Genomic DNA, 25,150 nt, shown 5'->3' on the forward strand with positions numbered 1-25,150 from the left:
TATATTTGTATATTATTGTTATTATTTATTTCAATGATACGATACCAAGTTAGGAATAAGCGCAATGCGAAATTTGTGTTTCTGACGGGGGAAACTAAACAAATGTTACAGAAACGAATAGATTTGCATTGGTAGAATTACATTTCCATTAAAATAAGATGCTGTAAACGATTAAGAATATTATGTCTCGACTCTGTAGGGCTCCCAGGCATAGGCGCCCATTAGTCTATAGGGGTGCTCCGGGGGCAAGGGCGCCGATCCAGGGGGGCGAGGAGGCCCGGGCTTCCCTAAGCTCATATGGGCCCCTCATTTTATTTGTTAATTTGCAATATTAGGCATAATTTGAATGCAATTTGTCTTAAAATCGTCATATATATATGCTTTCTGCATCTGAATGTGTCCCCCCAAATTTACAGAGAAATCGGCGCCCTTGCTCCGGGGCTCAAGCACCCACTGGAAATTTTTAACGGGTGCTCAGCACCCATCGAATTTTTCTCCCTTTGGTAAGTCTTTTCTTTGGCCAATATTGCTAAATACATTTGCAATAGTAAAACAATAATTCAGTGTTAGAGTTTTATAAGATATAAATTTTAGGTCATCGAGGTAAAATAAATAAATACATAAATGAATAAGTAAATTAAATTAAAGATACTTACGCCCTTTATTTCATTATAGTAGCCTGTGCTCCCCTGATGGTTGTTCAAGCCCACTCTCGTAATTTGAAACCCACTGGTCTATTGGACCTGTTAAAAAAAATTGAATACGAGACTCAAGATGTGATTTATTTGAGAAGTACCGAAACGTAAGCACCGATTCAAAAAATTGAAAGTCGGCGCCCATGCACTCAGACTCCCACTTTAACCGAGACAATCCTAGATATACATAATCTGACTCCCACCCCACCCCAATTATACAAAGCTCAAAATGTGCAGTGCGCCTTTAATGTGAGAGACCCGGGTTCGATTCTCGGCAGGTCATTATTGATAATGATCGATTCCACGTTAATCAGTAGGTCCGGTCCCATATAACCTCGCTGTTGAAAGGGACGTTAAACTCAAAATCGACTCGACTCAAAATGTGCAGGTTTTTCTCCAAAACACAACTTAATACAAGGGTGCCCAGGTGGGGTACCATGCCGCAGATAGCGTTATATATATATATATATATATATATATATATATATATATATATATATATATATATTGTGGAGGGGGAACAGAAATATTTCGACTAATTTTAATTTATATCTAAAATTATTTTACAAATTCATCTGAAACTGCGAATAATGAACTGGATCTAATTTGTATCTTCTCTAATAGGCGCGATTATTCACAGGAAATAATATTTGATTTTTTTTGGGGGGGGGGGAGAAAGAGTTGTAAATTCATCACTTCGAACATCTTTTTTTTTTCATTCTGGGCAATTTCCAGAATTATTTCACTTAATTTTTATTCATTATAGAAATGAAAATTAAATTTTCCAGCTTGTCCTACGTTATATCCTTTAGGCTGAGAGAGACGATGATTAAGGCAAGTGAATAATGGAAGAATTGGTGGAATGAGAATATTGGAGGAAAGGGGGATACCCTCTATCTTGTCCAGCACAAGCTTACTTGGCCGGGGATGGAACCAAGGACCCCACGCTCTACCACTGAGCTACTGTGCCCCCTCTTTATTCATTATGGATTGCGAGGAACATTAAAGAAGAGAAAAGCGCTAATTGAACTAAAATTTAGCCGCAGTTTGATTTAGAGGAGAAACATTAGAAAAACAGGGGTTGCGCGCTATGGAGCATGAAGAGGGATGAGCACCGCTGAGTTAATATAATTTTATCAGCCATCGATATTCAGCTAACAGTAATAGGCGTACTCTTTCTGTTACTCACTTTTGGAGAATGTTGTTGACTAGACCTATCGTTTATCGATACTTAATTCTGATGATATTTCAGTAAAAATAATATGCATAACTATGACTTGTAAATTTTCGTAGTGCGTCCTCGTTTCTAGCGTGAATTTTCGTAGGACGTCCTGGTTTTTAGTGTGAATTTTCGTAGGACGTCCCGGCTTTTAGTGTGAATTTTCGTAGGACATCCCGGGTTTTTTTTAGTGTGGATTTTTGTAAGGTGTGCAGTTTTTATGGTATGAAAATCTGGGAGGCCTACAACTATAGCATGACTTAGTTGTCTTTTTAAAAGCTGGAAAGGAAAACATTCTATCTAAAAATTACTCGAGGAGTGGACCGAATGAATGACACAACTGAAAGAACGGGACCTTACTATTGACGTGGGCTCCGAACCACACAACCGGAGGCTTGAAGCCGGTACAAGCGGTACCTTTCTCACAGCATAAGCCATTTCCCACCACACTATCTCGCGTGCAAGAGGGCTGAATTACAGGATCATGTCATCGGTCCTAGGTATTATTATTATTATTATTATTATTATTATTATTATTATTATTATTATTATTATTATTATTATTATTATTATTATTATTATTATTATTTTAAGATGAAAGTGAGCTACTATTCACATAGCTATGAATATTGGAATGACTATTCATTCCACCATTTCACTCATCTCTCATCATCACCGTCTCCTTTAGCCTAACCGGCATACCCGTGGGACGTAAAGCTTAAAGATTTCATTTCATTTTTGGGGGGATGACTGGGTTTGGAGAATCTTACGATAAGAAGAAAAAAATTCGACTGAGTATGCATGCAAAAAAAAAAAAAAAAAAAAATACCAGCTAAATGTTTATATCAATGAATATTGTTTATGAAACATAGGTTTTAAAGTATCCAATCATAGCATAAGAAATGGCACGACATTAGTTCCTCTGAATTGGAAATGTGAAATTTTAAAAAGATTGGCATATTCTTTAAGCACATTTTAGACTTATTGTATTCAGCAAGTGAAAATTTTTATGGGATCTGACTGATAGTTTTTAAGCATTGACGTTCAGAAACATTATGCTAAATGCAATTTTAAGACTGCTGTTCTTAGTAGCTTTTCGTTGTTTTAGATACAGAGCTTGATAATTTTCACAGCGTTGACAAGAAATCATTTCTCCTTAATTGACTTTTATCTAAATTATATTTTATATTATTACTCCTCTTTTTTCTTATTTATTATTATACTATTATTATTAGTATTATTCCATTACAACGTAGTGCTCTGATACTACGTGCTGTATTTTTGCCGAAAGCTGTTCGCGGGACTGAAATAAAGATTATTATTATTATTAAATGAATGAAAGTGGTGAAATACATTACGAATTAATTCTTTTGTTTTAGTTTTGCCCACGAGACAAGAAAATATCTTATCGCATCTCGAAAACGAGACGATACTTAAAAAAAAAAAAAAATCCAGAGAACGTCTATGGATCTCGTGGTCAACACTAGTTGACTCAATTTGTAGATTGGGGGCCTCAGTGGTAGAGCGTTCACCTCTGGTGCTTGGGGTTCCGGGTTCAAACCCTGCTCCCGCCAAGTGAACTTTGTGGTGGACAAACACCGTGTGCGTGGGTTTTCTCGGTTTTCTCCCGTTTCCTCCCACTTTTTTCATTCCATCATTTCATTCATTTCTCATAATCACCGTCTCCTTTAGCCTAACCGGCATAATCGTGGGACGTAAAACTCAAAGATTTCATTTTTTTCAATTTGTAGATGTCTCGAACACTGTTTCAGTGTTGTTGGTAGGTATGGAATGAGGCCACGGCTACCAAGGTTTCGATATCAAATTAGTATGTTGCTAGGGGATATGCGGTGTAAACAGTTAGTTCATGAAATGGATATAGATTAAAATGGATTGAATTAAATGTAGATGAATGTGGAATATTTGGATGCATGATTTGTAATAGATATTGATCGATTTGTTTATACAAGATGGCCATAAAGATTAGAAATATTAAATAATTAGATATTGATTGAAGATAAATTGATCAGAAAAGATTATGTACTAAAGATATAGTATGGTTTGTTTATTAGAGTAATATTGAGACATATGCCGATGTTAGTGTAATTGTGGAATATTATGGAGATAACTGAGTTGCGGTTGGTACAGATTAAGAGTAAGGGTATAGAATAATTCAGTAGTGGTCTTGTGTTGTATTTCCAAAGAGTAATAACAAGTGTTGGATATAGATGGTTCAAATGTAAAAACTGTAAATTAATAAAGCAATTGTGTGAGCATAATGAAGACAAATAAGACATTACCTAATCAATATATGCTAATAATAAATATAGTTTAAATCAGTGCTATTCAACCTGGGATACACATATCCCTGGAAGTACGTAAAGAGTACAATGAACTTAGTAACAGTGCTATTTCACTATTTCTTCTATTTCCATCAACATATTTGTGTGAACAGAGTTTCTCTGCATTAACATCAATAAAAACGAAGCACAAAGCTTGCTTCAATCCAGAATCATCTTTTATTCTTGCACTCTCGAAGATTCGACCAAGAATCGAGGAGTTAGCGTCCCGGAAACAAGCTCAGTCATCTCATTAACAGGTTCTAAATGTACTTTTAGTTTTTGAATTTTTAACATTGTCCTCTGTGTGCGACTTATCAGGGAGGATGAGGCGAAAATCCCCCTCACTAGAACTGGATGTCTCACATATGTTTTGAAATTTCCAATGTTAATTTTTTTTCGGATGTGCATTTTATCCCCCTTAAATAGTGTTTTGATTGGCACACTGATTGTCCTTTTGTTGGGTCTCTATTTGTCCCCTCTTTTTAAATAAACAAAACATGTGTATTAGGTTTAATAAGATCATTTTGATTTATTTTCTTTCAAAGAGCTTCAGGGGCACACAATTGGTTGACGAACTGTATCCAGGGGTACGCGAGAAAAAGAGGTTGAATAGCACTGGTTTAAATGTTGTCACACACTATGTGGACTCCCCATGCGCAGAAGGATTCGGATAACTTTTAGATGAAATTAAGACAAGAAAGGGCATGAATTATAGACATACATTTACAAAACGAGACGAGATAAGCTTTCCGAGAATCGAAACTAGTCGAGACGAGAAACAATTCTTCTAATGGGGACAGAGTTAAAACCATTTATTATATCAGATTGACCACGAATAACGTACACTTTCTTTGTCACCATGAAAACTTTTTTTTTTTTTTTTTTCGAAAACTATTTAATGGAATTTATACCGTCAAGCTAAGATTGATGTAGTTTATTCGTTCGATGTGTGTCTTATCATATTTTTGAAAAGTGTTAAAATTTAACTTACGTCATAATTTTGAAATATACAGGGTGTAACAAATATATGTCACAATATTTTGGAAACAGATTCCTAGCATCAAAATAAGAAAAAAAAAATGCTCAAAAGTAGATGGTTTCGGAGTTATGGGGCGCCAAAAAAGTGAAGCAAGTGAAATTTAAAAGTTTATAGCTCCACTACTATGGGATCTATCATAGTCGTGTCAAGACATCACTGAGGAACTGGTATGTGAACTATCCAAATATCCATATTTAAGAATGCTCCAGTACTTGCACAGCAACTTTTAAAGAGGTAGATAGAAAGTGATTAAGTATTCCCAAACAGCCTCTCTAAAAATGATTGTGCAAGTAGCGGAGGTTCTGAAAGATGGACATTTGGATAGTTCACACATGGGCGTCTCTGGCGGGGGGGACGGGGGGGACGCGTCCCCCCCAATATTTTGAGTGACATAATCTAAAATTCCGCTGAGATACTAGCAGTTAGGTCATTTCCTTTGATATCCCCCCAAATTTTACATGCCAGAGACGCCAATGAGTTCACATACTAATTCCTCAGTGATGTCTTGACCCGACTACGATCGATCCTATAGTACTGGAACAATGGACCTTTAAAGTTCATTTTTTTCACATTTTCGGCTCCCTATAACTACGAAACTATGCACTTGTCCATAGGTCCACAGATCCATATGAACATTTTTTTTTCTTATTTTGATGTGAGGAATCTATTCCCAAAATATTATGACAGAGTTTTGTAACACCCTGTATATCTCGTTCACCATAAGGCTACTATGCACACTTGCCTTGCTAGTATCATATTTAAAAGGTTTATTAGTGTATATACTGTAGTGTCGGTTTCTTCGTAATACATGGCAAAAATAACTTTATATTTAAAAAAAAAAACTTTTTTTTTCGAAAACTACTCATGAGGATTTATACTGATCTATATTATTTTGTTCAGCTAAATGACATCTATTGGTTTGTATATGTCTCATCTTTGGACATTTTTTTAACGTTAAACGCTAATAATAATATTTTAAAATTGAGAAAACTTACAAGATAAGGGTGAATTTAGCTCTCTTTACCACTCTTATCCTTGGTTTTTGAATCCCAAGCAATGGGAATATTCCAGAAGCTACGAAGAAACTATATGCCATAAATAAATAATGTTATCAATGTTATATTCGGAAATTATTCTATCTTATTGTGCATATGAGCATGGGCGGACTTAAGAATTGTCTCCTGGGGGGCAGACCTTTTTATCAACTGCGGGGGCACGGTAAATACAAATGAGAATTAAAGGATCTTATAGGTGACATTTTTATTTTTTTGTCAAAAACTTGGGGGCAATGCCCGCCAAGTCCCCCCATAGCTCCGCCTATGCATATGAGTCAACCCTTCGACACGGTAATTGATTGCACTTCTTCTCGTTCTGACTCTTTATCCTTAACTCCAAACACAAGACATTCCTCCTAACTTTGCAACAAGGCACTTACCAAGTTTCATTAAAATTCGTTGACTTGATTTTAACGTCTCGTTCAGCAGCAAGGCTATATGAGACGTTGATCTACTGATTAACGTGGATTTCGAACCACATGAGCTCCCACGGGGAATCGAACTCGGGTCTCCCACGCCAAAGGAGCTCATTAAAATTAGATAACTTACTTTAAAAAAAAAAACGAAAGTTGTCGTGGAATGGCAGAAAGACAGACAGATAGATAGGGTCTAGGTGGACACAAAAGCGCAAACACCAATTGAGTGGAATAGAAAATACTCGCTTGAATTATTCCAAATTCGATTGATTCCAGCTAAAATGAAGTTCAAGCTTTAGTTAAGAAATACCCGGGATTACATGTTTTGCTATAAAGTATTAACAAGTGTTGTGCTATTTATCAATCGATCAATCAATTGATATTTTAAAATATAGAAATATCAATATCCAAGATCTTGCCGATTGATATTGATATTCAAGTTTCAACCGTATCGAAATTCAATATTCCAATAATGCTGATTTGATAATATTTTTCGATGTGTTTTATTTGAATATTGTCGATTTTTCCACGTTGTTTTTAATAGCGTAACATCTCGATAATTTCGACAATTTGTATTGATAATTTGGTCGTTTTGATAATACATATTACAATATTTCAATAGTTTCCATATAACGAACGAGCTTCGATGCGTTTTGAGAAGAATGTTTGATATTCGGTCCCCCATATCGCAAAGCCTTAGAACCAAACTGAAATATGCAGAGAGAACATATTTTGATTTTAATGATGCTTAGCATAATAAGACACACACATTGAAATCGTCTGGTATAATGTGCGATCTGTCTCGTAAAGTCAGGACACAATTGTGGGTCGTAACATGGGTCATTAATTTTTATTATATTTACCATCTTATTAACATGTTTAAGGAAAGATAATATGAAATGATAAATATGGGGACTACATAATATGTAGATTATACAGATGCATATTATGTTTTATGTTCTTTCTTTCTTTCTTTATGAACACTATATTTTTTTCTATTCATTTATTAACGATGTTTTAGACAGTCGGAAAGACTTTTACACCAGAAACATAAAGAGAAAAGGAATTTTTGAAAGACAGCGTACGTAGACTTATTACAGTAGGAAGTCGAAAATCCGAACTAATTGGGACCACAGGTAGTTCGGATTTACAAATTGTTCGAATTCTCGAAAATGACCAAGAAAATGCCATTTAGGCTTAAATATACTGTACGTTATGCTCTTTTATCGATACAGTGGTTATACAGTACATACAGTAATTACAATACCGTACGTAAGGCTACTTACATTTAATGTCTCTGAAGAACCTTCTCGTACACTAAATTACACTTAAAACTTAACTTCTATAGGCCTAAGGGAAAATAAAAATATACGTGACAAACAATTACATATGAATGAGCCATTGTAGAAACACTGACTTCACACAACGCCGACGGACAACCTTATTGTTTGTTTATCGTTAGCACTAAGACAAAATGTAAAAAGCTTCTAGGGACGACGTTCGGATTATCGACGTCCTACTGCATAAGTAAATTCACTATGCCGACATTTATTTTGTGTAATTAAGGAAAATATGTTACACAACTGCACGGTAGCTGGTTGTGGTATTTCAACACGTGGCCTTCCAATTGCGGCAAACATGTTAAACGTTTTCCCTATAGATTTAATCAACTATATATTAATGATGTTCTGGGTGTTTTTAAGCGAGTATCAAGTAGTCCGAAAATTATTTTAATTCTTTTGCACACGAGATTGTGTTAATGTCCCAAATCTCAGAGTATATGAGTCGCAGCGAGCCAAGCCTAACGTCATTTGAGAGCTGATGGTTTAAGCTAGTAGATCGGCAAAAATGTGTTGCTATTCTTATAACCAGACGTAAGGTATTACGTCGTGAAAATGGGTGAACTTACCACAGCAAAACTTCGCTATGTTTTACTACAATTTTATTTCGATAAAAGGCGCAAATACTGCGCAACGTTCGTGAAGGAATTTGTGCTGTTTATGGGCAAGATCAAAGGTAAAAGTGGATCTGAAAAGGTAGGGGGACGCTCGACGTCACGCCGTCCCCCGTGTCTCTTTCCCTACTGTAATATTTTTTTTTAGAAAGTGGAGAGACGCCACATGTATTTTCCGGAAGTGGGGGGACGACGTCATCCCGCATTCCCTCGCACTTTTGCTCCTGGGCAATATGCGTTATCAGAAGCAACAGTCAAAGATTGTACAGTCACAAAGCCTACACTGTTGCCCAGGGAGACCATGTTGTGCGTTTGATGGAATTTGAGGGCCATCGTGTTTCACGAGCTGTTGTCGCCGTGCAGAACAATAAGTTCGAACCTGTACTGACGATAATAGCACGAGTGCAGCCAGCAATTCAAAAGAAATGATCGGTACTAGTCAACAAAGAGGATATCGTATATTACGCTGACAACAAGAGATCCCATACACAGAGAAAAATCCGTTCTCCGGACAGCGGTATATTGCACAAATATACGGTATCCTCTTGCTTACTATAGAAATCAGTATGGAGCATACGGATAGCGTATGCTCCATACTGATTTCTGCATACTGATTTCTGCCTATGTAGCATACGGATAGCGTATGCTACATAGGCACTGCCCTTAGATGTTACATCATGCCGTTGCAGGATGTCTAACATCTAACAGTTTCCCGCATATCACATGCATATACCTATGTTACCTTCGTCAGCTATATGTTATATACGTCCATTTGTATGTGAGATCCTGACTCCCTACATTGTTTCATACGGAAAGTACGTATAGATGGAACACTTATACAGAAAGTATTATAAAAAATGCGTTTTCAGTTATACGTCTGCTGTACGTTAAGTCCAAAAACTACAGGAATTGCGCATGTAACCTATCTTTTTAAGTACGCCACCTACAATTTTTTTCTCAGTATACGTCTTTACTAACCCGTCATAAATTGCGAGAACTTGACTGGGAGCTTTTTAATGCATCCTTTGTATAGCCCGAACCTAGCACCGTCAGCTTATCATTTATTTCATTTTTTGCAGAACTCCGTGAATGATTTTAAGTTAGTTTCAAGAGAGGCCTGTGAAAACCATGTGTCACAATGTTTTGACCAGAAACAGGGGGTTCTATAGCGACGTAACTACGGTGTCGCCAGAATCTAATAAAACCGTGTATATGTGGTTTTATGCTGTTATTTTCAAATCACAATGTTTTCTCGATTTTGACCTCCAAAGGCTCACTATTTTTTAAGCAATCTGATAGTATTCAATGTACTGGACGTGTTTTATTTCGTTCATTAATAAATTAAATTGTTTCATGTAGGCAGATTTGAGTACCAATTTCTTACCAAACCTTCTTTTAAAATCAAGATGCAAGATTATTGTTATTATTAAATATTCGGCAGGTCCTGATCCTAATAGGGGAACTTTTTTTTTCTCCTCGTACAATCGGGACTGGAAATATCTTCCACGTTTCTCAGTCTTTAGCTTCGTCTTTTAGTTCTCAATAGTTTCTTGTATGTTTCAAATCATCAATCAGTTTTATTCTGCTTCTTCCTGCTCCTTGTTTGCTTTCCACCTTTCCATCTAAGACGTTTTGAAGAAGGCAATTTCTTTGCAAGATGTGTCCAATCCAATTGGCCTTCTTATGAAGGGTGCTGGTTAAAAGCGTTTTCTTCTCTCCTATCCGTTTAAAAAGTTCTTCGTTTGCTCATTTTATCTTCTCTATCTTCCTCCAAGGCAACATTTCGAAGCTCCTTAAATATTTATTATTTTACTTCCATAATGACCAACTCTTCGAGCCATACAATCTAGTATTTCATACAGAATGTTTCAAAACAACGCCGACAACGTTTAGGAGATGATTCCTGACGCCAAGATAAAACAAAAAGTATAGACCAACCTGGGTGCACAAATGCGCCAGGCATGCCTACAGTGGTGTATAGCTCAAAATGAGTGGACCCCAGAACAATGGAATAGCGTACTCTTCAGTGACGAGTCACGATTCAGTTTGGAGAATGATTCTCCCCGTCTCTTTGGTTGGAGGGCACCAGGAACACGTTACCACCAACAAAATGTCGTTGAAAGAGACAGGTATGAAGGTCTTTTTGTCAGGTATGAAGTGGCATCATGTTGGAGACTCTACACCACTCCATGTGTTCCGGCAGTGGACTGAAACAGCTGAGATCCACAAGAACCATTGTCCCTGATCAGTGTGCCTGACTGTTCTGTGGTGCATACGGTCCTGAATTTCGTTTGACGGATGATAATGCACGTCCACATAGGGCATAGTTGGTAGAGGATGATCTGCAGCATAGAGATCACACGTCTCTAGTGGTCAGCGGGGTCACCGGATCTAAATCTCATTGATCATGAACGGGATGTTTTACCACAGGATTTGCTTAGCTATTCTCGGTAACCACACCTCCTATTGAATATTTCTATGAACTAAAACCGGACTTGCGACAGTCAACAAATGGAAACTTTTAATGGCATAAGGGTGTTCAGTCACATTTTTCAGTATTCATGTGCCATTGCAAGCGTTTTTTTGTTTTATTTTGTCCACTGGCATCCGTTCAACGCTTCTGAGCGAGCAGAAACATTTTTATGCCAATTGTTCATAATCGTCACTGTTATCTGCATATTCCCATAAGTTTTGAACATGAGTGTACTTCTCAGATATTTGAAATTATCAAATTCTCTTTGTTCTACTCTGAACCGTAAGAGCGTGTTTCCTTTCTCAAGGTAAGTGTTTCTAGTATACTGCTTACTGTTTATCGATACATACCAGCATTGGTACAAAGCTTCAAATTGCATGAACACCTTGAAGACAACAAACTATCACATCTGGATGTGAATTAGTTTGAAAACGAGGGGAGAGCATGGTGCCTTTTGGTAGTGTTCAATTCTGGTGCGTTGGATTTCTTGGGTAGTTTGTGGTGGACAGCATCTAGTCCGTGTGGGTTTTCCCTAAGTTATCCCTTCCTTCCGCTTTCGCATTCTTATTCCAGCAAATTCCATCATAATCGTTCACTTCAGTTCGTTTTTTTAAACCTACAGAGTGTAATCATGGGACGTAAAATTATATTTACTTTTCTACTACTTTTAACAGTGGCGTATCGTCAATGGAAGTTACAGAAGCGCAGCTTTTCCTTAGTAAACACAAGAAGGCATTAAAATAAATAATGCATTATACTGATTTAACAATAATGCATTAAAAATAACAGCCTCTCCTCACTATAGTGTTACCCAAGAGACGAGAAATTTCTTGTCTCGTCTCGAAAACTAAACGAGAAATAAATTTTTAAATTCGAGACGAGAAACATTAAAATTCTTCTCTCGTTTTCGAGACAAGAGTCAAAATGAGAAGAGAAATATATCGTGGGCAGCACTAGTTCATCCATGTTTGAGATCTCAAATACTGTTACATAATTCGTAGTATAAAAACTGTAAATTGATAAAGTAGTTCTATAATTATGAAAAACATTTATCAACGTTTAAAGATACACACAACTCATTATACAATGTACTCCAATAATAAATATGGTTTAAATGTTTTTTTATATCACACACTTCGTGAATCTCTTGTGATGCCGAAAGACTCTGATAACTTATAGATGAAATTAAGAAAGGAAAAAAAAGCTATTAGGACGTAAATTTTGTACTGAAATTTACGAAACGAGACAAGCCGAGAATTTTTTTTTTTTTTAAGAATAGAGACGAGACAATCTACTACAAAATTTACGATTCGAGAAAATCTTATTTTTACCACGTCTCATAAATAATAATTTGTGAGCATTGTTGTCACTGAAAGATAGAAGTACTCATATTAAGAATGTTGAGCAGGAAATATGCTTTTACTCAAAACAGAGGTGGTATGTGGTACTACTGTAATTTTTTTTTTCCACAAGAAATATTTTGTGGAAAAATTGAAAGAAAAAATGAAACTCACAATTTTTTAGGATACTCAAGGTTTGTATACCTACAAGGGATGACCAGTAGGGTAGAAGAAACAAACAAACAAACAAACAAAAAAGACGAATTTTTAAATTTTATTTCTAATAGTGTAGAAAGGTTACCTTTTGATGCGGAAGAGACAAAATTTTAGGGTAATCGGAGCATGCTTGCAGGTGCCGCAAGTGCGCGATAATGTTTCATACATTTAAAATTTCGTGTGCTATTTCAGCCTCTTTCGCTTTTTTTTTTTTTTTTTTTTTATATATATCAAGTATTTGCACTATAAAAATCTTTACCGTTATTTATTGATGAAACAAACTTCTGGGTGGGAGGTGAAGTGATTTAAGTTTTAAAAATACTAAATTGTAAGCCAAAAATGAGTGAAAACATATTTTTTAGAACAAAAAATTACTGTATTCGAAATAAAATTATTCCTCCTTCCCCCTTTCTCGAAGTTCGTTTCTTGAATAATAAGAAATAACAATTACAATCAATGTTTGTATAGTGCTTTAGAAGTAAATGCAGAGAAAACTAAATACATGGAAGTGCGTCGGGACCGTAATACAGCAAATTGTGGAGGCGTTAAAATATTAAATAATGCTTTTGATAAAGTGGATACTTTCAAATATTTAGGATCAATATTAACAGACGAAAATCATATTCACGAAGAAATTAAATGTCGACTAAAAGCAGGGAATTCGTGTTACTATTCGGTTCAAAATCTCTTGTCGTCGCGAATTCTGTCGAGGAATTTGAAGCTTAAAATATATAAAACGATAATCATGCCTGTTGTTCTGTATGGTTGTGAAACATGGTCGCTTACTCTGAGGGAAGAACATAGACTGAAAGTATTTGAGAACAGGATCCTGAGAAGAATATTCGGACCCAAGAGGAACGAGAATGGGGAATGGCGGAAGCTTCATAACGAGGAACTACATAGTTTATACGGTTTACCCAACATTGTTAGGGTCGTCAAGTCTAGGAGGCTTAGGTGGGCAGGTCATGTAGCTAGAATGGAAGAAAGTAGAAACGCTTTCAAAGTCTTGACTGGTAGACCCATAGGAAAACGACCATTAGGAAGACCTAGGCGCAGATGGGAGGACAATATTAAGATGGATCTCGCAGAGATAGGAATACAAAGTAGAAACTAGATGCAATTAGCTAAGGATAGAAGTCAGTGGAGAGCTTTTGTGAACGCGGCGTTGAACCTCCGGGTTCCATAGGCCATAGAGTTAGTTAGTTTGTTTGTATAGTGCAAATAAAAGAAGAGTGAAAGAGACTGAAATGAAATAAGAAATGTCATATTTGTGAAAATTTATCGTCCTTGCGGCACCGCAAATATACTTCAATTACCATAAAAATTTCATTTTTCTGTTTTCTAGATCAAAAGGCAACTTCTCCGCACTATTAGAAATAACATTTAAAAATTCTAGTTTTTTCGTTTCTCCTTAATGACCAGAGTTTCAGTGTTAATCGAATTTCTCTAGGGAAAATCTAAGAGCCTATAGTGAAATGTGAAAACTGAAAATTACGAATTTTCTCGGAAATGACTCTAACGATTTAATGTTTATATTTCATAAATCAATACTTCATTAAAAGTGGCACGGTAGCTCAGTGGTAGAACGCTTATCTCTGGTGCATGGGGTCCGTAATCGATCCCCTGCCAAGTAAGTTAGTGGTGGACAACATCGTGCCCGTGGGTTCTTTCTGGATAATCCCGTTCCCTTCCACTTTTTATCTCATTAATTCTTCCGTCATCATTCACTTGCAGGCATAATCATTTCGTTTCATTTTCGACGCTTCATTAACAATTCTTTAATATGCTTTTAATAAATTCAGGGTTATAGATCTAGAAGCAAAACCTGCCAAATCCATTTTTCAGTTTTGTCAGAAAACGAAAAAAAAAAAAAATGATGCCCTTATGTTTCATAATTTTTGAACAATTTGTTTGTTTAGTGGTCACTGCTTAATGCAGGTGAGTGAAATATAGCACTAAACAAAAAAATTGTTCAATTCTAAAACTTAAGAGCGCCATTCCCCCCCCCCCCCCCGACAAAATTGAAAAATAGATTTAGCAGGTTTTGCTTCTATCCCCTGAATTATTTCTGTTGAAAAAATCCAGAGGGAACAGTTTACTCCTGACCATAATATTTTTTCCCATATAATTTTTTAATGAGCTACCGAGGCAAATTTGTTCGTATTTTATAAATTACATAATTCATTTACAACTTTACAATATGGCGTGTCATTACTTTTTTTAAGTCCACAAAATATAGTTTACTTTCAAGTCTGTTTTTCGGACGATTTTCTCAAAAACTGCCCGAGCGATTTTATATATTTCTTAAATAAATATTTCAACCATATCCCTACAATACGGCAATAATTATTCCTCATGAAATTCCCGTAAGGAGTAGTTTACATATCTCCAGGGTATTTTATTTTTCTCGTAAATGATTAAAGTAATTTTGTTCATATTTCACAAATAAACCTTTTAGTAATAACTGAACCATGGAATAGTTTAATTTTGGAGGATGTTTCGTCTCATACCTTGTAACACTGTATTACGATGAGATTAGGAAGTTATTTTTCTAACACTAATGTCCTCAAAATACTACACTATGCCTATGTAAGGTCTAAAGTGGAATATGCAGCAACAGTATGAGGTTCTAATAGTAAGAAATTTATAAACAAAATCGAAAACATTCAAAATAAATTTGTGCGCCTTTTGACATATATCCTTCTATAAAGAAACGGGGATATATCCGAAATTTGAGAACTACGAAGATCTTCGAAACAAATATTCATTACAATCACTTGAAAGCAAGAGAACTCATTTCATTTTATCTTTTTTACATAAAAGAATTCATAGTGCGATAGATTCAGAATATTCGTTATCAGAAATCAAACTTCAGGTCCCGCGTAGAGCAACGAGACCCCACAGTGGCATGTTCCATCTCAGCGCAAAGGACTAATGCATTTGATGTATCACCTGTCAGAAACGTGTTTATTCAGTAATAAAATGTCGCAAGTGCGTCCAGAGATAGGCATTTTTAGTTATAGACAAGATTTTATTCTAAATAAATGAGCTGTATATCGTGCTATATGTATTTTCAAGTGTAAAATATGTATTTTTATTATCGTTATATGCTATTATGTGTGTATTTTAAAGTGTGTTATCATACATTGATGGAGTAATTAGGTATTTGCCTGTTGTTTTTCGAAATAAGTAAATAAATAAAGTCTAAATCGATTTTTTGAATTTTGATCTAAGGCGAAAGAAGAGCTAAAAACGAAATTATAGTAAAAATACTTACAGCATTGAAAATACAGTAAAAGGTACGAAAAACCACACTAAATACTCTTGTTCCCATGTTTTAAAATTATGGTATGATTCAGTTATTACTGAAATATTTATTTATGAAATATGACAAAATTATAATAAGTGTTTTCGGAAAACAATCCAAGTGTATCAATAAACTGGAAGTTTTAACGGAATACGAACGAATCGAAATACGAAAAAATCACCACAAGACAACTTTACCCTATAACGATAACATTTATAAATATGTATATGTTGATATGGACAACAGTCCGTATCGTATATCAATTTTCTTTATGGCCAAACCTGAAGATTTAAGTTAAGTATTGTGGCCAGACATGTATAACATGTTTTTCTAGACAGTTCAGATAGAATATGCAAGAAGCCATTAATAGTGGACGCATACTCAATTATAGAGAAGGAATTTTGTAAAAATAGAAAGGTGAATGCCTAAAATCTTCGGATAGTACGTAAAATATATTCTATTTTTTGTGTTATCATTGAAACATTTAGTGAGTAAACTACGTTTTAATTAGTTCCACAAATTTTGGTATAATGAACTTAGGGCAAGATAGATGTTATAACCCCGAGTGGATTTCTATGACTTATGTCATATTGTACATAGTGTTGCAAAAGAAATACTTATTTATGGAATACAGTATAAACAAATTCACCTAAGTCGTTTTTAAGAAAATTGCTCGGAAAAATACTTACCATAAAGAGCAAACTATCTGTTCTGCATCTTTCCCAGATAAATGAATTACACGATCTTTTAAACTTGTTCATAAAAGAATGTTGACTCAGAAATTTAAACAAAGTCGTTAAAATAGTTTTCGATAACATAATAATAATAATAATAATAATAATAATAATAATAATAATAATAATAATAATAATAATAATAATAATAATAATAATAATAATAATAAATCGTAACTGTTGAATGTTCACCCTTCAGTAAATTACCCTTATTTCGGAGGTATGTTTTAAAAACTGGACATTCAATAAAAGAAAATCTTACAAAGGCCGTAAGATTAAAAGCCTAACATATTAAAAATAGCTAATACAAAATTTACCATTTTTCTTTTGCTTGTTTATTCATAAGTGAAAGATTATGAAATGCAACTTACTACATCATAGATAATGTTATTCTACAACTGAAGATATAATCCTGAAGGATTTTCAGTGTTTCCATCCATAAAAATTACAGGGTTGTCAGAATAACAACATTTCGCCTAAAATCTAAGTTAAGGTAGAGACTTGGTATCCTGCGAATTACTTTTTAAATAATAGTTGTATTTAGTTTGTAATAAACAAAATAGTTTCAACGTGCAGTTATTAAAATTAAATAATAATGTTACTTAAAAAGTAGTTTACTTATTTGGAAACGAGTCGGAACATTATTTAACGAAGATTGGTGCAAATAATCTCTTTTAATATACCTACAAAGCAGGAGCGGATCCAGGGGGGCAATTGCCCCTCCCCCTAGAAGAGGAAACTTTCTTGATTTTATATAAATAAAAACCCATCCCAGAGTTTGGAGCTCTTAAAGTAGCTCTAAGTAGCAGTATTGCAGCCCACCGCTCCCCCCCCCCAGAAGTCCATCCTGGATCCGCCCCTGCTACAAAGATAAGTAATTGTAACTTTGAACTATTTCATCCTCTGCAGTAAAAATTTAGCACATTAAGTAATTAATACTTAAAACAATAAAATAAACGCCTTATACAATATCGTTTGTCTAATTATGTCGAAGCGTCGTCCGTACAATACATGTTTTGAAATAAACCGGTTTCTTGCATGGCTTTCCTTCTTTGATGTGCTATCAGGTAACCAGATAATCAGGTCTAAGTATGTTAGTTTTGTGATTACATTTGTTGGAAATTTCCTGTCCTTTTGAACACAATGTAAAAAAAAAAAAAAAAAATTGTTAAACTACGACATGTAAAAATATTTAAACTGCTTTTTTATGTGAGAGACTCTAGAATTTACTAATGCATGTGAGATTTAGAAGACTAATTTGATTAGAAAAAGAGAAGTCTAAAGCAAGTTTTTTTTTTCTTTTAATGTTCGTTTTAGTTGTGTCAGTGCCTTAAAAAATGCATAAATATATTCGTCTTAATTAGAAAGAGAATTTAGAAAAATTAAATATTAGAACTTTAATGTGGTTGTCCATGGTGTCTTTTAGGCTAAGCAAGAAGGATGATAATGGATCGTGTTTAGTAAAATTAATGAGGAAAAAAAAGGACAGACTCAACGAAACCGACAACAACTACAAACGTGCATGGGGGAACGATTGACGTTCCCACTTCGCAAGTAAGAGGTCCTCGGTGCGAAGTCCGTTGCCAGCTACCCTAATTGTGATCCTTGCAGACTTCTGTTCAGCCGTACTAGGCGAATGCAGTTATAGTCAGGCAGTGGCGTATTTACGATTTTGTTTCGGGAGGGGCTTTGCTAACTTTCGGGGGGGCTTTGCCTGAAAATGTAAAAATTCTGCAAGATATTTCATATACGTTACTATAGTAAGTAAGATTTCGGGGGGCTAAAGCCCGAAACCCCCCCTAAATACGCCACTGTAGTCAGGATTGCTTGTATTTCCGAACAATGCCAATGATTTAGGCACGTAGTTCAACTCATTACGTAACGATTGAGTGGGCTACGAGGTAGTTTAGATTAAGTTTGGTGAAGTATTCTCTTTGCTACATAAGGGGGGCACGGTGGCTCAGTGGTACAACGTTTATCGCTGGTGCGTGGGGTCCCTGGTTCAATTCCCGTCCAAGTAAGTTTGTGGTGGACAACATCGTGTCCGTGGGTTTTCTCGGGGTTACTCCAATTTCCTCATTCCACCAACGCTTCCATCATCATTCACTTGTCTTAATTATAGTCTCCCTTAGCCTAAGAGGGTATAATTGTGGGACGTTAAACTGAAAAATTTCTTTGCTACATAAATTTAATCATATTTATTTTATGAGTAATTTTACAACAATTATTCGCTATCGTTGTCAGTATCACTATATTTCTGTTCTTTCTTCTTGCATTTTTGACGCAAGCGCATTCGTTTGAGCCATTTGGTTTTCCTAAATTCTTCTTCGGGTACACTTTCCAAGAAATATTACACTACAACCTCGACCTCAGAATCCGTTGCAAATTGCTGACCGCGTAATAATTTCTTGGACGTCAGGGAGAGCCAGAAATCGCATGGAGCGAGGTCTAGGTTGTGGGGTGATTGGGGAAGTACGGTGATCCAACCGTACGGATGACTCGACCAAACGCTTTATGCGAATGAAATATTGTGCTCTCACTTAAACATTCTTCTTTATAAGTGTACATTATCTCCCCACAGCACCGAAGCCAATAAACCGCGTCGAACACTATCAAATTGCAACACGTCGCATTTATTATTATTATTATTATTATTATTATTATTATTATTATTATTATTATTATTATTATTATTATTATTATTATTATTATTATTAAGAAAATATATATATGCATACTCACAACTCGAAATATGTAGGTGTAAAAGTCAACACACCTTCTCCTTACGCCTGCTGAGCATAGACTAGTGAACAAACCATATTCGGTGTGCTATTTCGGTTACACAACACGTTGAACACATGTCTAAATTACTGTCGGGCCGTCGTAGTTCGAAATACGAATACCACTGAAAATTGTTTAGGGTCAGCTTTTGTACCATTAAGACTCTAGCCTTTGACTGTCTTACTTTCAAAGTAAAGGTGCGGCTTGTAGGTCTTCATGCAAAAATATGGTAGATTATTGTAAAATTCTCTGCAGATTTTATAATTTCCTAATTTTATAATCATTGGAATCATTGGAAAATTGTGATATTTGTGTTTATATATACTAAATATGATAGTAAAAATATAAGATTATATAAAAATACTCTTCCATACGTAAAACATAAAGCACTATAATTAAGTGGTTATACCAACTTCATATTTAAAATAAGATGAAAACAGTGTTAAAGGAGAAGAAAAAGATTTAGATTTCTGGGCTTTCGGGGTGGAAGGCTATTTAGCCCTTTACGTTTCAAGGGATGACGTCACACAATCCGGGGAAGGAAGAAAGGATTGGGGAAGGAAGGAAGCGGCCTGGGATCTATAAGTTAGGTACCACCCCGGCATTTGCCTGGTGTGAACGAGGAAAACCTCATTCAGGTTTTACACTTTTTCCACCGAGTGGGCCCACCGGGAATCGAACCCGGGACCACTCGCGCCGAAGGGGAGAGCGTTAGCGACTACGCTTTATTGCCTAATAATCGAATACCCTCATGGTGTTCTACAAGAATCAAATTTGGGATCACCATTGTTTGTAATGTTTAAAAAAACGATATAACTGAATGCTTTTAAAAATTCCATAAAATGTTATAAGCTGATGGCCTTACTGGTTGCATCAAATAACTAATAGCTATAATGAAAAGCGACAAGATATGAATCCAGCAGTTAAGCTATAATGAAAAGCGCAGTGGCGCCAAAATAACTTATTAGATGTAAATATCAGTAAAATCGCTAAGAGCCTGACATACTAAAAATAATACAAAATTGATTATTTTTCTTTTGTTTGGTTTTCATAAGTAAAAGGAGATAATGAAATGCAACTTACCACAGTCATAGATAGTGTTATTCTACAACAGAAAATATGAACATGAATAATTTTCAGTATTGCCATCCATAGAAATTACAGTGTTACCAGAATAACGTTTCCCCCAGTATCTAAGTTAAGACAGCGACTAGAGGAACTCAACTGCATTTTATTACGTATCAGGTTGTTTTGATATCCTGTGAACTACTTTTTAAATAACATAATTATTTAATTTTAATAGAATAACTGTATGTGAAAACTATTTTCTTTATTACGAGCTAAATACAACTATTATTTAAAAAGTAGTTCACAGGATTCCAAGAGAACATGATACGTAATCAAATGCAATTAAGTTCGTTCCTCTAGTCGCTGCCTCAACTTGGATTTTGAGGGAAATATTATTCTGACAACACCGTAATTTCTATGGATGGCAACGCTGAAAATTATTCACGTCATATTTTCTGTTGTAAAATAACATTATCTATGATTGTAGTAAGTTGCATTTCATTATCTCCTTTCACTTACGAAAAACAAGCAAAAGAAAAACGGTAAATTTCGTAGTTTTAGTATGTCAGGCTCTTAATTTTTTTTTAAAAAAACGGGAGAAGTCAATGCAATTTCAATATGCTGTGTACCATAAACTGATCTATCAGGTTGTAAGTACTATAAGAAATTTAAGTGTAAAACTTAGTGCAGGATAGGAAATTAACATTTGAAATCCATAATGACAACGTAATAAATGAAGCAAATAGAAATCTTTGTATCTAAGAATTACTAGAGAGCTTAGTAAAACCAGCTACTTAAAAAGAATGTATGAAACCAATGTTCTTTCCAAATTTGAAAATGAAATACTTATGCAGAACCCAGACACGAAAACCAACTTCTTAAAAAAAATTAGTCCAAATTTCTAAGGTATCTTACGTACAAGAGCTTAAACATTTTCCCTTGATTAGAAAACTAAACAGGACTTTTGAGACTATAGCAGTAACTCTTAAGCAGATAAAGGAACTCCTTCGTGGCTAAGCGGTTAGCGTACTCTCCTTTGGCGTTGGAGACCCGGGTTCGATTCTTAGCGGGAGCTCACGTGGTTCGGATTCCACGTTAATCAGTTGGTCCCGTCTCATATGGCCTCAATTTTTCAAGCCCAGTAACTTTTTGGTTGAGACAATTGTATACCGAAAATATTAAGTGAGGGGAAAATTTCCTCCATCCTACCAGCATTTTCTACTTTGATGCCAGGGAACCGTGCTTCATTTCGAAGACCAATCCCTCTCCCATAACCGTTGAAAGTGTACCTAGATAAAATAGTGTAAGCAATACATTCACTGAAATGTGTACATTAAAAAAAAAAAATCTTCCATAGCCCTATTTTATATATATATATATATATATATATATATATATATATATATATATATATATATATATATATATATATATATAAATCCTGCTCTTTCCTATCCTTTTAAAATGCTTTTGTTTTTACATTTAGATAAAGGAAAAGTAGGAAAGCTTCTGGTTTCTTTGTAATCAGCTATTTGTGACAAGAGTTAACGATAAGTGCGATGTGTACAGTTTGACCTCTTCGTAAGTGCGGTAGTTATTGCTGGGGAGAGTTTTAAAAATGGCGTCATGCGGGCTGAACCAGAGTTCACAAGGAAGAACTGATAAGTAGAATATCAAGACAACGATAGCACTCCTGATATAAACTACATACACAGACAAAAGAAAATCACACGGAAAGGCAAATTACAACCAATTACTTTCCTTAGTTACCTAAAATTAAAGGTGGTATTAGAAACAGTATAGTGGGTTTTGAAAAAGTTACGTCAGTGAATATTATAATTTTAACATACAAATCAAAGGAAGAAAACGTATTTAATGATCTAATTCTTCTAATTCTTGTATATACTTCTCTTAGTTACAAGACTTAGGACAGTAGACACATTTTCCTTCCTTTTGCTACAATAATTAGGATTAGATACATTTTCCTTCCCTTAGCCACAGGAGTTAGGACGATTAGGTGCATTTTCCTTCCCTTAGCTAGAAGAATTAAGACATTAGATACATTTTCTTTCCCTTAATTACAAGGATTAGAACATTAGATACATTTTCCTTCCCTTAGTTACAAGAATTAGGACATTAGATACATTTTTCTTCCTTTTGCTACAATAATTAGGATTAGATACGTTTTCCTTCCCTTAGCCACAGGAGTTAGGACGTTTAGGTGCATTTTCCTTCCCTTAGCTAGAAGAATGAAGACATTAGATACATTTTCTTTCCCTTAATTACAAGGATTTGAACATTAGATACATTTTCCTTCCCTTAGTTACAAGAATTAGGACGATTAGGTGCATTTTCCTTCCCTTAATTACAAGAATTAGAACATTAGATACATTTTCCTTCCCTTAGTTACAAGAATTATGACATTACATTTTTCTTCCCTTTGCTACAAGAATTAGGACATTAGGTACATTTTTCTACACTCTGCTATGAGAATTAGGACATTAGGTACATTTTTCTTCGCTTAGTCACAAGAATTAGGACATTAGATACATTTTCCTTCCCTTAGTTACAAGAATTAGGACATGGGGTACATTTTCCTTCCCTTAGTTACAAGAATTATGACATTAGATACATTTTTCTTCCCTTTGCTACGAGAATTAGAACATTAGAAACATTTTTCTTCCCTTAGTTACAAGAATTAGGACATTAGATACATTTTCCTTCCCTTAGCTACAAGAATTATTACATTACATACATTTTCTTTCCTTAGCTTGTAGGAATAAAATGTTAATTTTTCCCGATTTGACTTCCCTTATGAGCCGCCAATGATTAGAAATGAAGCGTAAACGTGAAATAAAAGTAAGTATCAAAATACAAGGAGGATACTGTTAACTCAGGTACTTGATATGCACAAAAAGTAGCATCGCAATTTAATTGATCTTAACGTGGGTCCAAGGAGTAGTTGACTAACTCCTGGGGGAAAGCCTACATGGAAGTAAGCGTGGAGAGGCGCTAGTGTGGAGTATTGTACTCTACACCATCCATGGACACTCGCAAAAGAGTAGGAAAAAAATTAAATCTTTGCGTGCCACGGATATGCCGGCTAGGTTGAAGGAGTCAGTGATGATGATAAATGAATGAAATGGTGAAACGAAGAAAGTGGGGGGGAAACGGGAGAACCCCGAGAAAACCCAGGCACACGGTGTTTGTCCACCACGAAGTTCACTTGGCGCGAACTGGGATCGAACCAGGGGCTCCACGCACCAGATAAGAACGTTCTACCACTGAACCACCAGGGCGCCACAAAAGAATAGAGGCTTTTGAAATATGCATATGGAGCAGCGTGGAGATAACTAATCAGCAGGTTTAGGAATTTTAGAAGCAATTTTTGTAGGGGAAAAAAGCAAGGAAAAATACTAAAATAAGGCGAAAATTATTATTTCTTGGGGCACAAAATGATCCACCATTTTTTAAAAATAAAACTTTTATTAGTAAACATTACAATGAAACTAGAATCAAAAGAAAGAATACACTGTGCAGAAATGTCTGAATATAGAACATGTTCAACATGGCCGCCATTTTGATTTTGACTTTATTTAAGCAAAAATAGATGCTATTGCTTGCTCGATGGCACATGTTTTCCATAATTTCACTGAACAATAAGTATTCCGAGCTCTATCAAATTTTTGGGATGTTTCGGAAAAACATTTTCCTTATGGTACTCCCACAAAAAATAGTCACGTGCGTTAAGATCTAGACTATGAGTGTGTCAAGATTGACCGCCATGAATCCGACCTGAGATGACTCGAATGTTGAACATCTCGTGTAAGAAATCCAACACAATGTTTGCTGTGTGGCTTTGCACTATCCTGCATAAACCATTGTGTGTCGATGGGCAGAACAGTACCAACTAGCCGTGGAACAAAGTTATTGCGTTGCATGATCAAATTTCTGCTCATTGCTCGAAAAAGAAAAGTTCAATCAGTTCTTGGCTGGAAACTGTGATCCACGGTTCAATCCTCGGAACATGATGCCTTTCATGAGGTAATCGCGGAGTCTCATTAACCCAAAATCACACATTTTGTATGTTAATCATATCATCCAAATGAAGATGTGCCTCATCAGCAAGCCAAAAGTTGTTAAAGAGTTTGTCACTTGCCCTGAATCCAAAGAACGAACATTCATCTCTACTGATTGTGGTTCATGTCTGAGTTTCTGCACAACAGTGATCTTCTACTGAGTCGCATGGTCAGTTTTCGTATTTCGTTGAACAAAGTGTCTCTATTTTTCTAGCTGATTTACCGACACTCCTCTGTATTCAAACTCTTACTGTTTCAATATTCTGCGGGGAACACAGAGGCTTCTGTTGAGGACACGTCGCTTTGAATATTATTCGTTCACGCATTTTTTTTATTTTTTTTTATACAGTATGAGAAATGGTACTGTGAGAGTCTAGTGGATATGAAACTGATCTCGGTAACGCCTTTGAGTAGCAACAATATTTTTCGTTT

The 25,150-nt window shown here is 35.4% G+C and overlaps 1 protein-coding gene across 2 annotated transcripts in view; it reads left to right on the forward strand.

The window, feature by feature from the left end:
• LOC145693605 (transcription factor GATA-4-like) overlaps positions 1-25,150 on the forward strand; it is a 313,925-nt gene that overhangs the window by 802 nt on the left and 287,973 nt on the right. The window lies entirely within an intron of this gene.

The sequence above is a fragment of the Thermobia domestica genome, chromosome 8, assembly GCF_964235325.1.
Source record: "Thermobia domestica chromosome 8, izTheDome1.hap1.1, whole genome shotgun sequence".
Lineage (NCBI taxonomy): Eukaryota > Metazoa > Arthropoda > Insecta > Zygentoma > Lepismatidae > Thermobia > Thermobia domestica.